Here is a 16,893-nt window from a genome sequence, read left to right as displayed (position 1 = left end):
TGATCTAAAATGTTCACAATATCATCTAAATTACAGAGTAAGCACTGTACTGACACTGGTGACATGAGGAAAGTGCATTTCTTCTGTTCTTTTGTTGTCCTGGAATTGTCAAGGAGGTGGCTTAGGTTAGCATAAAGGACACTGAACGTGGAATAGAAAATCCCAGCTACTGATTTCAAATGAGTCATTTGCTGCCTGCATCACTCAGAGAATTGCAACTAAGTATCCTGAATCTCAGGTCCAATGAAAGGAATAAAGTTATGTTTCTGTTTGATATCACATGAAAGGAAGAAAGGGAGGGGAGGGGAGTGGAGAGAGGGGAGGGGAGGGGAGTGAAGAGAGGGGAGGGGAGTGGAAAGAGGGGAGGAGAGGGGAGAGAAGGGGAAGGGAGGGGAAGGCAGGGGTGGCGACAAGAAGGAAGGGGAGGAAAGGGGAGGGGAGAAAGGGGGGAAGAGTGGGGAGGGAAGGGGAGGAGAGGAGAAGGGAGGGGAAGCAAATGGAGGGAAGGAGAAGGGAGGGGAGGAGAAGGGAGAAGGGAGAGGGAGGGAAGAGAAGGGAGAAGGTAGGGAGGGAGGGGAGGATAGGGGAGAAGGGAGGGAGGGAGGGGAGGAGAGGGGAGGGAATGGGAAGAGAGGGAAGAAGGGAGAGAGGAGATGGGAGGGAAGGGGAGGGGAGGAGAAGGGAGAATGGAGGGAGGGAGGAAGGGAGGAAGGAAGGAAGAAAGGAAGGAAGGAAGGAAGGGAGGGAGGGAGAAAGGGAGGGAGGGAGGGAGGGAGGGAACAAAAGGAAAAGAAACCATTGCAAACCTGAAGGCTTCTTTGCCAGCATGCCTCTCTTTGTGGACCACTGTGATAGGTAACACATTTAGAGCAGCAGTTGCAGTTGACGTCTTTCTTCAAAGAAAGACAAAGCTCTAAGGAGGAATTTGTGGGGAGGAAATGGGCACTGCTCGATCCAGCAGTCCAGCTGTTAGACTGTGAGCTATCTGGAGCAGTCCAGGGCAAGACACTTCAAGAAGCAGCTCTGCAGGAAAACGGCGTGAGTACGTAAGCCTCATGAGTCACTGGCAGAGCACTCTTAAGTCAGCATGTGACCGCAGCATACAGGGTGTCTGTCACATTAGTGGACCCATCCTCCTTCCTCAGTATTGGTGTCTGCCCTTTCCGCCCACAGGCCTAAGAGACAGTTTAGCATAGTGGTTAGTAGCTTGCTTTCCGGAGTCAGATGGCTTGGATTCAAACTCAAGCTCTGCCATTTACTAATTTGTTGGAACCTTGGGAGTCTTAACCCCTCTGTGTCTTCACGTTTCTCATGTGTATAATGGAGTTCTCATGTTTGTTAAAAGGAACACCTCATATAAGGTGACTGGAAGTAGATGATCTCCATATGTTGATATGTGAGTGTGATTAGTTTTGATGAGGAAGCCGCATAGACGAAAGTCTAAGAGACCCCATGTCCAAAGTTGTCAGCCTGCTGAATCCACTGAGCTGCTGTGTGTCTGTGGGTTCCTTGTTCACTGTCCTTTCAAGTATCTCTTTTTATTCATCTGTAAATGGCAATAAAATACCTCGCTCACAAGGTTCTCAATAGGATGAAATGAGACAATGAACAGAGTAGGGACAGGCATGCATGAGTATCCACTAAATATTAGATGCCACTCCAGCTACTCCAGAGCAGCAAGGCAGGTCACTTTCAAGTCTCGCTGCATACATTCTCAGTCCAGTTCTTCTCTTTCTAGTTGTGTCACCGTCAGTGAATTACTTCGTCTCCTTGTAAGTTCCTCAGGTTTTTCATCTGGGAAATGATAGAAACTACCTCACAGGGCTTTGTAGAATTGAATGAGTTAAACATGAAGCTTTTGGATTGTTGCCTGACACAAATATTTGAAAAATACTGTAGCCTTTACTATCGTTGCTGTTATGATGATGAGGATGGTGAGGAGGGGAAGCGTTTGAGTGAAAGCAACGGCATACAGATACTTCTGGTTCTTAAATGGAAAGTGGTTAGGAAACCCCACAGGGAGCACTCCCCCAAACCATCTGAGGACAGTTAAAAGCCCACAGCCATTCATGGGGGAGAGCAGGAGAGGTAGCCCTCACATTCATACTGTGAAGCTTATGTGGGACAGAAAAGAGAGACTCTTCTCAAATTAGCAAAATCAATTACAACGAATTTTGATTAAAACCTTTATTAAATATACCTAGGAGATTTTTATGTACATAGAAATCAAGGGCACCACATCCCCCCTGCCACAATGGGGAGCTATATAGAAAATGCCTAGTATATGGTAATAAAATATTTGACTCGGGAAGGCATCATATTTACATCTCAATAACTAAAAAGCAGCAGCTTTAGATATTCTCTCTTCTAATATTTACCAGATGTTGAGCATCTGGTACTTGCCTGGGTCTGCTAAGCTCTGAAGAAACTATCGTGAGCAAGTTAGATACAGTCTCTTTCAGGAAGTTTAAAACTTGGTGGGAGTTATAAGAAAAAGTAAACATTAAAACCTCTCCGTCTCTTAGTTATTTCACAAGTGTTTTTATTCTCTGAGGACACATAGGACCTAAGTGCAGTCAGGACGCCTGTAAAGAGGAAGATGGGGTCAGGTTCATCAGAGCAGGTCTCAGAATCTGTAGTACTATTAGGAACTGTTTCTAGTCAAAAAGCATCCTATAAAAGCATAGCAATATAATATACTCCACTAGTTTATACTTTTGATAGTCATATAATATAATATGCCTGATTAGTTTATATTTTTATGTTTATAGGAGAAACACATAATATCTGGCAATCCACTATTTGTCTGTAAATTCTGAATTCTATGAAAATAATGAACATCAGGAAGTTACCAGGAAATCAAAGACTTTAAAGGTCATTCTAAGAGATGATAGTGCAAAGAGTGCAAAAGAAGCAGGACTATAAATGCTAAATTAAATTTTGAAAAGGAAGCATGTGGATTCATCCTTTACATTATCCAGGAGATAGGAAATAGAAAGCCCTTCCCAGGAAATAATAGTAATTTATGATAACCTGAAAACAGCTCATTTAGCAAACTCATATTTTAACTCACGTTTAAAGAGTAAATACTCTTCAAATGCAAAACATATTTGTCTTAAAAAATAGACATTTAAATTAGAAAAATGGTAACACAGGAAAAATTCATGTTAATGAAAAGCTCTAGTAAATTTCTTTGAATCGGAGAACAAGAATTCAGGTAAAGTTTGGAAAAAATAGAGTTGAAAATACCCTGTAGTGGATACTTCTTATTCTATGCATGCAGAAACTGAGTCAGAATGATTACTTAATGACTCCAAGGTCCTATGGCAAGAGAGGTGCAAACATAAGACTAGAATTATAGAGGCTGGGGTGCTTTGTTCCCCAATAGAATCCTCAGCTTCTGTGCTGGGGCCCATAGGTGCCATTCTTCAGTCCTAAAGGAAACATGATTCTAGTTTTGCTGAAAATGAGACACAGTGTTTCTTAGGTATGGGGATGATGCAGCAGGAAACACCAGTGAAACTGGGCTTGGAACTGTCTAGCTCTCAGCTGCTTACTGTTGAAGAGACTTAGTGAACAACCCAGAAATATTGCTGGGCTTATCATCATACACCCAATGGCCTCATCTATGCAGCAACCCAGCTTCTTCAGTTCTTATGACAGGAGGTATTCCCAGCCTCCTTGGCTATAGCAGTAGCTTGAGAAACGGGCTGGGTTTTGGCTGGATTAATCAGTGCTTCCACTTCTCAGTCACAGTGATTGTTTGGAGGGATAGACATATGACCAAGCCTGGTTACTCTCACTTATTCTCTAGAACCATAACAATTATATCCAGGTTATACGGTTTGGATATTTGTCCTCCCCCAATCTTCTGTCAAAATATGATTCCCAGTGTCGGAGGTGGGGCCTGGTGGGAGATGATTAGACCATGTGGACAAATTATTCACGAATGATTTAGCACTTTTGTTGATAAGTGAGTTCTCAATGGCTCAGTTCCCATGAGATCTGGTTGTTGAAAGAGTCTTGGACCTCCTCCTTCTTGCTCTCTTGTTGCTGCCTTAGCCATCTGATGCTCCTGCTCACCCCTCACCTTCTGCCATGATTGAAAGCTTCCTGAGGCTTCTCTAGAAGCAGACATGGGTGCCAAGCATCCTATACAATCTACAGAACTGTGAGCTAATTAAACCTCTTTTTAAAATAAATTTCCCAGCCACAGGTATTTCTTTATATAAATGTAAGAACAGACTAATATGCTACAAGAATAAGAAGGATTTATTTCTTCCTAGCTATGAAATTTAAATGCTAGGAGTTGCGGTGGCCAAATTCAAGTTAAAGCCAGTGAATGGTATGATGCAAAGATGAAAGATGGAGAAATCATTGCAGTGATAGGGAGTCGCTTAATCAAATTGTTTGTATCTATATTATTGCCCCTTCACATTTTTGTGAGCAAATACATTTTTACTGCATGTAAGAAATTTTTTGTTGTGTTTTTTATCAACCTTAGACAATGTGTCCTGTCAAATATTTTTGCTAAACAAATAACTTCAATGACTACATTATTAAGAATACTTGGATATAGTGCTAAACGTTTGTTTACTATTCACCTAACAATTATACCATAATCAGCTGCTATCTATTCAGCACCTCTATCATTTCAAGTTATTTTATGTTATCCACTTTATTCTTCACAAAAACATCTTCAAATGGGGCATAATTTTCTTTACTATTTAGATGATGGAACTAAAGAGACCTATTTATTTACTCATGGCTCTTGAAAAGATCTGTTTACAAACAATGAGTGGCCCCTAATTTTCCAAAAGGTATGTACATGCTACAAGTAATGTATGTGCTGCTCCCTCTAAAATTCTTGTTGCAATTTGTTCCCAGTGCAGCAGTAAAACCTTAGGTGGTTAGACAGAGCCCTCATGGATGGGATTAATGCCTCAAAGGGCTAATGGGAAGTAGTTAGCTAGTAGCTCCTTTTTTTCTACTTCTGCCCTTTTGCTGAGTGAGAACATAGAGGCACTTGCCTCTAGAGGATGTAAAAACAGGAACCATTTTCAAGGCAGAGACCCAGCCTTCACCAGACACTGAACCTGCCTGTGCTTGGATCATGGAATTCCCAGCCTCCAGATCGATAACAAATACATTTCTATTATTTATAAATTATCTAGTCCCAGGTATTTTATGTTAGCAGTACAAAAAAACAAGATAGCAACTGGAACTCAGAAGTGGGGTGTTACTATAGCAAATACCTGAAAATGTGGAACTGACTTTGAAACTGGGGACTGAGTCAAGAGTGAATGAGTTTTGAGATGCCTGTTACTTTTTCAATCTTACGATTTAAAAAGAACTCATTGGATAGGATATGCTTATTCCCTGGGTGAGGAAATAACATATACACCAAACCCCTGTGACATTCAGTTTTTCTGCAGAACAAACCTGCACGTGTGACCCTGAAACTAAAATAAGAGTTAAAAACAGAAAAAGCTTATAGAGCATTATTAAGCATTTAATGCTTAATAGAGCATTAAAGGCAATTCTGGTGAAAGTTCAAAAGAAGAGAACTGTAGAGAAGACTAAATATTATTGGAGATTATGTAAGTGGTTCTGATGAGAATGCTGGTGGAAGTATAGGCAGCAATGGCCGTTCTGATGATACCTTAGACAGAAATAAAAAGTCCTTTGGAAACTGGAGAAAAGGCCACCCTTGTTATAAACTGGCAACAAACTTGAAATGTATCCATCCCTGGGGCTTTGTGGAAGGCAGAATTTAACAGCGATTAACTAGGGTATTTGGCAGAAGAAATATTTAAATAAAGTGTTGAGGGTGTGGAATGAGTTTGCTTGACTGGTTGTAGTAAAATGTGGGAAGAGAGAAGGAGCTGGAAAGTTCTCAGCTTGCAAAAAAATGACAAATTACGTTCTGGAGAAAACACCAATGAATGGGAAAAAGCCAAGTGCTATTAATCAGGACCCTGGGAGACTGACCCTGATGGCTCTGCAGGGATTATCAGCATTGCCCCTCCCATTACAGGCCCAGAGTGCTAAGGTCTGGAAAACGGAAGAATGTCAAAAAAAGAGGCCTCAGGTACCCTTGAAACGTGAGCACTCACTGCCCTCTCCTGCTTCAGGACTGCTCCCAGCATGAGGGTGCAGTGCTCATTTGTGCCTTGAATGGTTCCCAGTGCAGCCCAGGACACGCCTCCAGAAGAAACAAGCCATAAACCTGGGTGGTGTCTGTTCACGGCCAACTCTGCAGTACACAGAGTGAATTCGCGATGGAAATGCTTACCTCCAAGTCGATGTCAAAGGATGTCTCCAGAGTCTCAGGGCCCAGGCAGAGAACTGGGGAGGGGAAGGGAGACAGGGCTCTGAGAGGATCAGGGGTAGGGCTACTCTCAAGACACCAGAGCTGTAGAGCTGCCACTGTGCAACTCCAGCCTGGGAAAGCCATGAGATGCCAACCCGGAGAGCTGCCATGTGAACTGCACCCAGCAAAGGGGTGGGAGTGGGGCTGCCAGGAGCTTTGAGAGCCAATCCCCACCCCAGGGTGTTCTGAAGGCGGTTGATAGAGCGAAATAGTATTTTTCTAGAGCGTTAAGAATTAGTGCTTGCCTTGCTGAGTTCTGGATTTGGATAGAACCTATTAACCCTTTCTTCTTTCCTGTTTCTCCCTTTTGAAATGGGAATGTCTATCCTATGCCTTACTCACTGTTGTGTTTTAGAAGAACATCATTTATTTGATGTGTCAGGCTTACAGCTGAGAAAAGTTTGCCTTAGGATGAATCATACTTTAAGGCTCACCCATATCCGAATTAGATGATATTGAAGTGCAATTTTGGACTTAGACTTTAAAGTTGATGCTAGAGTGAATTAAAACTTTGAAGGTTATGAAATGGATTGCATGCATTTTGTGTATGAGAGGAACATACATTTTGGAGATCTGGGGCAGGATGCTATGGTTTGAATATTGGTGTCCCTCCTAGCAGCTTTATCCCCATTGAGGCAGTACTAAGGGACAGGGCCTTTAGAAGGTGATTAGGCCCTGACCTCGCTCACCCTAGGGGCTGGGATTAGAGCCCTTATAAAAGCACTTGAAGGGGTGAGGTCATCCTTTTTAACCTCCATCTTTTTTGCCATGGTGGGATATAGTAAAAAGTCACCAACTTAAAAAAAGAGCAGGCATCACCAGACACCAAACCTCCCTGCATCTTGATCTTGGACTTTTCATCCACAGAACTGTGAGAAATAAATGTCTATTACTTACAGATTACCCAGTCTCAGATATTTTGTTACTGTAGCATGAATAGCCTAAGTGAGGAGTTTAGTCTTTATGCTAAAAGTTAAGGAGATATAGTTAATGCATTTTTGACAAAACATGGACACAATAGAATTTGAGTTGAGTTTAAGGGGTGAAGCAAATATCGTATGTTAATTAGTATCATAACTGTCTCATTACATATCATAACTTTAAATCTAAAAGTGTCTGAAACAATACATAGGCTAAGACCTTCAGCTGGTAGAGGACAGATCCAGGACCCAGAAACATAAAGTGTTTCTCAAGGTTAAGTTTTAAAAATTTGTTAACATAAAATAATCTAAGTTGGTATCCAGGTTGAGTCATCCATTTACTCCATGGACAAGTAAGTTCTACTTCTGGTGGCAAATTAGGACACGTTTTTGCATTACTTAATTGAAACTTCTTGGCCTAATAATCTTCAGTCAATTTATTTCCCATCTTAACATATATTTTTGTAGATCCTTTATGTATTCAGTAAGACTTTTTGAATTAAGAAAGTTATATAACTTTCATTAATTTTCATTAGCAAATGTTTGATTAAGCTATGACTTTAGAGAAAGTTGACTCTGTTGGAATCTGCCATGGTGAGGCTTAATGTTCTTTGATGAAGCAAATAGCTAACAGAACAGTTTTCACTATTTAAGAAAATCTTCAAAACAGGCACTGTTTCATTTTAATGTTTGTGAATAGCAGTTTGTTCTGGAATTTTAACTGTTCGATCATAACAGCCATTTCTAAAATGAATCACAGTTATTATCATTTAAGGTACGGCATAAATTGTCGATTGCAATTGCTTACAGACTTTCCTAAAACAATAATGTGTCTGCGTCATGTCCAGAGCATGCTGTTGACTTAATAAACTGGAGGGGGATTTTCACAAAACCATAACGAAAGATGGAATGAAGAGAAGGACTGCTGCAGGAATAAAGATTTACCATTTCCTCAAAGTGAAAGTTAAACTGAAATTAAAGCAATAAAAATGGTAATTTTCACCTTCAAACTTATCATCTTTATTTCCTTTACTAGGGTCGGTGAGAATTTTATTTAGAAAGAATGCTTGAAATTGTTTCAGCTAATGGATTTTTAATGTTTTTAGCTACGGACCTTTCATTAACAAATTATCCATAGTCCAAATAGGAAAAATAGATTGAAGATGGATTTTTATACAGGTTTAAACAAGAGCAAAGATTTCTGAACATTTGTACCTCAATCTGATGCCCCATTCCCCACCTCCTATTCAATTTGATATGCCCAAGTCACCAATGAAGAGTATAAACTCTGCAGCTCTATTCAACTCATCCAGTTACTTGACTCAAAATATTTAAACCAGAAAATAGACATAAATTTTCCAATACTACAAACCTTATTAGTACAAAATCTGGACTAGGAAGTCAGGTTTCCTGGAGGTAATAGGGAGAATATTCCATTGTGTTGGCTATTGTTCAAGAATCTTAGGATTTCTCCCACATACACAATATTCTTCCTGAACTTGCAGACTCTTGCTTTGTTATTAAATGATCGAAATATGAATTATTCTTTAGCTAAAGAAATAAATTGTAGTTATGAGTAGAATCTGCCTGAAAAGGTGGCTATAATTCAAAAATAATTTGAAAAAAATAAATACCTATTTTTATTTTTACCAAAACCAAGGAAGTCAAGGGAACAGAACATCTCAAATGGAAATGGTAAAGTTTGAAGACTTGGCACATTACTTTGTGAGCCAATATTCTACAGATGAGTTAATAATCTTCACTTAATCAATTCAAATTATAACCCGGTGTATCTTTGCCAGAGCCAGAGCCTTGTTTTTTGAAGTCAGACTTACCAAATTAATTTATCCTCTGCTGAATTGATAAATCAGATTCCTGCTATAATACTGCCTTACACAAATCCCACAAATCTTAATGGCCTACAACAGTAAATATTTGCAGGTCAGTTGCAGTAGGTTTCTTTCAGGCTGTGGGTTGGTCTATTCACCTGCTTCCCAGGTAAGACAACACTATTGTACATACTGAACATCGTATTCAGCCACACAAACACAAACACACACTTAATGTATTTAGACAAATTCCCTAAAGAACAAATAATTGCATCAAATATTAGGTACTCTAACAATAATGCCAATGGATTATCTTTGAGTTGCTTCTCTGATGACTTGGGGTCCACCTAGTATTTTCTTTTAAAATCTAATCTTCCTTACTGACTAATAAATTTGTAACATCAGTCCAACCAATCAATGGCCTTTGGTAGGTGAAGAACAGCTAAGGATCCTATATTCCTATATATTCACGATAACCTTTTTTACTATTATTATTGACCAATTTCTACCAATAAGCAAATTTTTTTACTCATAGTTTCTAGTTCTCATATGTAGCATGATGGCATGTGGACTCATCTATATGTGCCTATCTGCAGAGGTGTGGAGTTTTCTTTCAACCTTAATTGTTCTCTCTCAATATTTCTTTTCCTTTTTCTCTTTCCATTATCAAAAGCCCACCAAATCGTGAAAAAGGAACTTAAAAATCAAATTGTCAAAAATTATATTTGTAAGCCTTCAGTTTCCTTGCTTATTTGTTTGATTTTTTAATAAGAGAAGTGAGTATCCAGAGATTTCCTAGCCAATAGGCTTTTTAAAATGCCATTGTATTTAAAACAAAAAGATGGGGAAAACCTAACAGTGCAACAACAAATAAACTAACGTAACTAACTCCAGTTTTGTTCAAGGGTCTTTACTCATTCCTCAACACAGGCTAGGTTAATTTTAGAACACAGAGATAAAATGCAAAAACAGCAATCATATACTTTTTGAAACTAACTCTGGGATTAAAGGAGAAGTACGTTAACAACGAAATATATTTTGTTAAGTTAATAGGAGCATTTTGAATTGACTAAAGACAAAGGAGTTCCCAACCCCCTTGGACCCCCTCTGGTGCCCAGGTGTCCGAGGTCCTCAGTCACCTCCTGATTCCAAACCCCTTCCCCCCCACCCCCCGCCATCCTTAACACAAAAAGAGCCTGTAATTTGTACCAACTTGAGACGTTAGCCCACCATATTCTCAGTCTGTTGCCTCTGGGAGTAAATCTACTTCTCCCACCAACCATCTCTCAAGTTTGGGCTTTTCAGTGGAGAGCAGCTCGATTGCTGTTCATTCATGTCAGGTCCTTGTTACGGAACACCAGGGGTTTGGTCCGAATCCCAAATCTCAAATTCTGTGTGCTTACCACACAGAAAACCAATCACTGAGACAATGAGCATCACTGGGGAGTGGGAGTGGGGAGGCGGGGAGGGTAGAAAACAAACACACAAAAAAACCATTTTATTTTATGGGTGACATTTGCCAGAGAAATGGGAGCCAAATCTCAAATCCATTTCTCCTCTCCAACAAAAGTTAGGGGTTTACATAGTAGAGAAGGAAAAAAAGAGACGCAGGGAAGTGGAGCTGGTTAACAGGCAGCAGGTGGTCAGATAAGCGGTCTAGTATCTCACTGTAACCACAGGTAGAAAAATAGAAACTAGGGCGAGGTAAGGAAGAGGAATTGATTGATTAATAAGCCACAGGTGTATCTCATTGTCTAGGTGTCAGGCTCCCAATAGCCTCAGCTCTTTAATGTCATCTGTGAGGCTTGAAAGTCAGTTTCCTAAGAAAGGATGTAAGTTTAAAATTTGGCAGATTTCATCCTGGTTTCTAATCTTCAGTCATCCAAGCAAAGAATTCTCTTATTGGGAAAGTTGACTCTGTACCCTAGGTAAGTCCCTTCACTTTGGGCTCTCAGAAACTTTAAATATGCTTTTCCCTGTGATGTGTTTATCTCATCCTGAACCAGAGAACACTTGTTTAATTTTTTCTTTTATTTCTATACCTTTACAATTTCTAAGTGTTGGTGTATGTGGTAGATATAAGTATTTATGGGGTACATGACATGTTTTGAAACAGGCAAACAATGCATAATAATCACATAATGAAAAACAGGGTATACATCACCTCAAACATTTATCATTTTTTTATGTTACAAACATTCCAATTATACTTTGTTATTTTTAAATGTACAATAAATTATTATTGACTATAAGCACCCCATTGTACCAGACTTTATTCATTCTGTATTTTTTTTTACTCATTAACCATCCCCACTCCCCTACCAACTACCATTCCCAGACTTTGGTAATCATCACTCCTTTTTTTAATTATTACACTTCAAGTTCTGGTATACATGTGCAGAATGTGCAGGTTTGTTACATAGGCATACACGTGTCATGGTGACTTATTGCACCCATCAACCCGTCATCTACATTAGGTATTTCTCCTAATGCTATTCCTTCCTTAGCCCCCCACCCTCTGACAGACTTCTGTATATAATGTTCCCCTCCCTGTGTCCATGTGTTCTCATTGTTCAACCCACTTATGAGTGAGAACATGCGGTTTTTGGTTTTTTGTTCCTGTGTGAGTTTGCTGAGAATGATGGTTTTGAGCTTCATCCATGTTCCTGCAAAGGACATGAACTCATCCTTTTTTATAGCTGTGTAGTACTCCATGGTATATATGTTCCACATTTTCTTTATCCAGTCTATCATTGATGGGCATTTGAGTTGAATCTTTGCTATTGTGAACAGTGCCGCAATAAACATACATGTCCATGTGTCTTTGTAGTACAATGATTTATAATCCTTTGGTTATATACCCAGTAATGGGATTGCTGGGTCAAATGGTATTACTGGTTCCAGATCTTTGAGGAATTGCCTCACTGTCTTCCACAATGCTTTAATTATTTCCACTTCCACAAACTGTGTAAAAGTGTTCCTATTTCTCCACATCCTCTCCAGCTTCTGTTGTTTTCTGACTATTTAATGATCACCATTCTAACTGGCATAAACAGGTATTTCATTGTGGTTTTTATTTGCATTTCTCTAATGACAAGTGATAATGAGTGTTTTTTTTTTTATATGTTCATTGGATGCATAAATGTCTTCTTTTGAGAAGTACCTGTTAATATCCTTTGTCCACTTTTGATGGGGTTGTTTATTTTTGCTTGTAATTTTAGTTTCTTATAGATTCTGAATATTAGCCCTTCGTCAGATGGATAGATTACAAAAATGTTCTCCCATTCTGTAGGTTGCCTGTTCACTCTGATGACAGTTTCTTTTGCTATGCAGAAATTCTTTAGTTTAATTAGATCGTTTTTTGTCAATTTTGGCTTTTGTTGCCATTGCTTTTGATGTTTGAGTCATGAAGTATTTGCCTATGCCTGTGTCCTGAATGGTATTGTCTAATTTTCTTCTAGAGTTTTTATGGTGTTAGGGCTTAGGTTTCAGTCTTTAATCCATCTTGAGTTAATTTTTGTATAATGTTTAAGAAAGGGGTTCAGTTTCAGTTTTCTGCATATAGCTAGCCAGTTTTCCCAACACCATTTTTAGACAGGGAATTCTTTCCCCATTGCTTGTTTTTGTCAGGTTTGTCAAAGCTCAGATGGTTTTACATCTGTGGCATTATTTCTGAGGCCTCTGTTCTGTTCCATTGTTCTATATAACTGTTTGGTACCAGTACCATCTCCTTCGGTTACTGTAGCCTTGTAATGTTGTTTGAAGTCAGGTAGAGTGATGCCTCTAGCTTTGTTCTTTTTGCTGAGGAATGTCTTGGCTATACAGGTTCTTTTTGTTCCATATGAAATGTAAAGTCGCTTTTTCTAATTTGTGAAGAAAGTCAATGGTAGCTTGATGGGGATAGCATTGAGTCTATAAATTATTTTGGACAGTGTAGCCATTTTCACTATATTGATTCTTTCTATCCATGAGCATGAAATGTTTTTCCATTTGTTTGTGTCCTCTCTTATTTCCTTGAGCAGTAGTTTATAGTTCTCCTTGAAGAGTTCCTTCACGTCCATTGTAAGTTGTATTCCTAGGTATTTCATTCTCTTTGTAGCAATTGTGAATGAGAGTTCACTCATGATTTGACTCTATTATTGGTATATAGAAATGCTTGTGATTTTTGCACATTAATTTTGTATCCTGCGACTTTGCTGAAGTTGCTTATCAGTTTAAGGAGATTTGGGGCTGAGGAAATGAGGTTTTCTAAATATACAATCAGGTCATCTGCAAACGGAGACAATTTGACATCCTCTCTTCCTACTTGAATACCCTTTATTTCTTTCTCCTGTCTGATTATCCTGGCCAGAACTTTCAATACAATGTTGAATAGGAGGGATGAGACAGAGCATCTTTTTCTTGTGTCAGTTTTCTTTTTTTTTTTTTTTTTTAATTTTTTATTGAATTATAGGTTTTGGGGTACATGAGCAGAGCATGCAAGACAGTTGCGTAGGTACACACATGGCAGTGTGCTTTGCTTTTCTTCTCCCCTTCACCCACATTTGGCATTTCTCCCCAGGCTACCCTCCCCACCTCCCCCTCCCACTGGCCCTCCCCTTTTCCCCCGAATAGACCCCAGTGTTTAGTACTCCCCTTTCTGTGTCCATGTGCTCTCATTTTTCATCACCCGCCTATGAGTGAGAATATGCGGTGTTTCATTTTCTGTTCTTGTGTCAGTTTGCTGAGAATGATGTTCTCCAGATTCATCCATGTCCCTACAAATGACACAAACTCATCATTTCTGATTGCTGCATAATATTCCATGGTGTATATGTGCCACATTTTTCCAATCCAGTCTATTATCAGTGGGCATTTGGGTTGATTCCAGGTCTTTGCTATTGTAAACAGTGCTGCAATGAACATTCGTGTACATGTGTCCTTATAGTAGAACAATTTATAGTCTTTTGGATATATACCAAGTAATGGGATTGCTGGGTCAAATGGAATTTCTATTTCTAAGGCCTTGAGAAATCTCCACACTGTCTTCCACAATGGTTGAACTAATTTACACTCCCACCAACAGTGTAAAAGTGTTCCTTTTTCTCCACATCCTCTCCAGCATCTGTTGTCTCCAGATTTTTTAATGATCGCCATTCTAACTGGCGTGAGATGGTATCTCAATGTGGTTTTGATTTGCATCTCTCTGATGATCAGTGACGATGAGCATTTTTTCATATGATTGTTGGCCTCATATATGTCTTCTTTCGTAAAGTGTTGGTTCATATCCTTTGCCCACTTTTGAATGGGCTTGTTTGTTTTTTTCCTGTAAATCTGTTTGAGTTCTTTGTAAATTCTGGATATCAGCCCTTTGTCAGATGGGTAGACTGCGAAAATTTTTTCCCATTCTGTTGGTTGCCGATCCACTCTAGTGACTGTTTCTTTTGCCATGCAGAAGCTGTGGAGTTTCATTAGGTCCCATTTGTCTATTTTGGCTTTTGTTGCCAATGCTTTTGGTGTTTTGTTCATGAAGTCCTTGCCTACTCCTATGTCCTGAATGGTTTTGCCTAGATTTTCTTCTAGGGTTTTTATGGTGCCAGGTCTTATGTTTAAGTCTTTAATCCATCTGGAGTTAATTTTAGTGTAAGGTGTCAGGAAGGGGTACAGTTTCTGCTTTCTGTACATGGCTAGCCAGTTTTCCCAACACCATTTGTTAAACAGGGAATCCTTTCCCCATTGCTTGTTTTTGTCAGGTTTATCAAAGATTGTATAGTTGTATGTATGTTGTGTTGCCTCCGGTGCCTCTGTTTTGTTCCATTGGTCTATATCTCTGTTTTGGTACCAGTACCATGCTGTTTTGATTACTGTAGCCTTGTAGTATAGTTTGAAATCTGGTAGTGTGATGCCCCCCGCTGTGTTCTTTTTGCTTAGAATTGGCTTGGCTATGCGGGCTCTCTTTTGGTTCCATAGGAAGTTCATGGTGGTTTTTTCCAGTTCTGTGAAGAAAGTCAATGGTAGCTTGATGGGGATAGCGTTGATTCTGTAAATTACTTTGGGCAGTATAGCCATTTTCACGATATTAATTCTTCCTAACCATGAGCATGGAATGTTTCTCCATCTGTTTGTGTCCTCTCTGATTTCGTTGAGCAGTGGTTTGTAGTTCTCCTTGAAGAGGTCTCTTACGTTCCTTGTGAGTTGTATTCCAAGGTATTTTATTCTTTTTGTAGCAATTGTGAATGGCTGTTCGCTCTTGATTTGGTTTTCTTTAAGTCTGTTATTGGTGTAGATGAATGCTTGTGATTTTTGCACTTTGATTTTATATCCTGAGACTTTGTTGAAGTTGCTTATCAGTTTCAGGAGTTTTTGGGCTGAGGCAATGGGGTCTTCTAGGTATACTATCATGTCGTCTGCAAATAGAGACACTTTGGCTTCCACCTTTCCTATTTGAATACCCTTTATTTCTTTTTCTTGCCTGATTGCTCTGGCTAGAACTTCCATAACTATATTGAATAGGAGTGGTGAGAGAGGGCATCCTTGTCTAGTGCCATATTTCAAAGGGAATGCTTCCAGTTTTTGCCCATTCAGTATGATATTGGCTGTTGGTTTGTCATAAATAGCTTTTATTACTTTGAGATACACTCCATCAATACCAAGTTTGTTGAGGGTTTTTAGCATAAAGGGCTGTTGAATTTTGTCAAATGCCTTCTCTGCGTCAATTGAGATAATCATGTGGTTTTTGTTTTTGGTTCTGTTTATGTGGTGAATTACGTTGATAGACTTGCGTATGTTGAACCAGCCTTGCATCCCCGGGATGAATCCTACTTGATCATGATGAATAAGTTTTTTGATTCGCTGTTGCAATCGGCTTGCCAATATTTTATTGAAGATTTTTGCATCTATGTTCATCATGGATATTGGCCTGAAGTTTTCTTTTCTTGTTGGGTCTCTGCCGGGTTTTGGTATCAGAATGATGTTGGTCTCATAAAATGATTTGGGAAGGATTCCCTCTTTTTGGATTGTTTGAAATAGTTTTAGAAGAAATGGTACCAGCTCTTCCTTGTGTGTCTGGTAGAATTCGGCTGTAAACCCGTCTGGACCTGGGCTTTTTTTGTGTGGTAGGCTCTTAATTGCTGCCTCAACTTCAGACCTTGTTATTGGTCTATTCATAGTTTCAGCTTCCTCCTGGTTTAGGCTTGGGAGGACACAGGAATCCAGGAATTTATCCATTTCTTCCAGGTTTACTAGTTTATGCGCATATAGTTGTTTGTAATATTCTCTGATGATGGTTTGAATTTCTGTGGAATCTGTGGTGATTTCCCCTTTATCGTTTTTTATTGCATCTATTTGGTTGTTCTCTCTTTTCTTTTTAATCAATCTGGCTAGTGGTCTGTCTATTTTGTTGATCTTTTCAAAAAACCAGCTCTTGGATTTATTGATTTTTTGAAGGGTTTTTCGTGTCTCAATCTCCTTCAGCTCAGCTCTGATCTTAGTTATTTCTTGTCTTCTGCTGGGTTTTGAGTTTTTTTGATCTTGCTCCTCTAGCTCTTTCAATTTTGATGATAGGGTGTCAATTTTGGATCTCTCCATTCTCCTCATATGGGCACTTATTGCTATATACTTTCCTCTAGAGACTGCTTTAAATGTGTCCCAGAGGTTCTAGCACGTTGTGTCTTTGTTCTCATTGGTTTCAAAGAACTTCTTTATTTCTGTCTTCATTTCATTGTTTATCCGGTCAACATTCAAGAGCCAGTTGTTCAGTTTCCATGAAGCTGTGCGGTTCTGGGTCTGTTTC

At 39.3% G+C, this 16,893-nt stretch overlaps 1 long non-coding RNA gene across 1 annotated transcript in view; it reads left to right on the top strand.

Annotated features, from left to right (window-relative positions):
* LOC118148566 (uncharacterized) overlaps nucleotides 1-8,262 on the top strand; it is a 34,392-nt gene extending 26,130 nt beyond the window's left edge. Inside the window, exon 4 of the long non-coding RNA XR_004735425.3 lies at nucleotides 8,104-8,262. This is a non-coding gene — a long non-coding RNA (uncharacterized LOC118148566). The remainder of the gene's footprint in view (nucleotides 1-8,103) is intronic.
* The last annotated feature ends 8,631 nt before the right edge of the window (nucleotides 8,263-16,893 follow it).

The sequence above is a fragment of the Callithrix jacchus genome, chromosome 16 (genome assembly GCF_049354715.1).
Source record: "Callithrix jacchus isolate 240 chromosome 16, calJac240_pri, whole genome shotgun sequence".
Classification (NCBI taxonomy): domain Eukaryota; kingdom Metazoa; phylum Chordata; class Mammalia; order Primates; family Cebidae; genus Callithrix; species Callithrix jacchus.
This window is presented reverse-complemented; position numbering and strand designations above follow the sequence as displayed.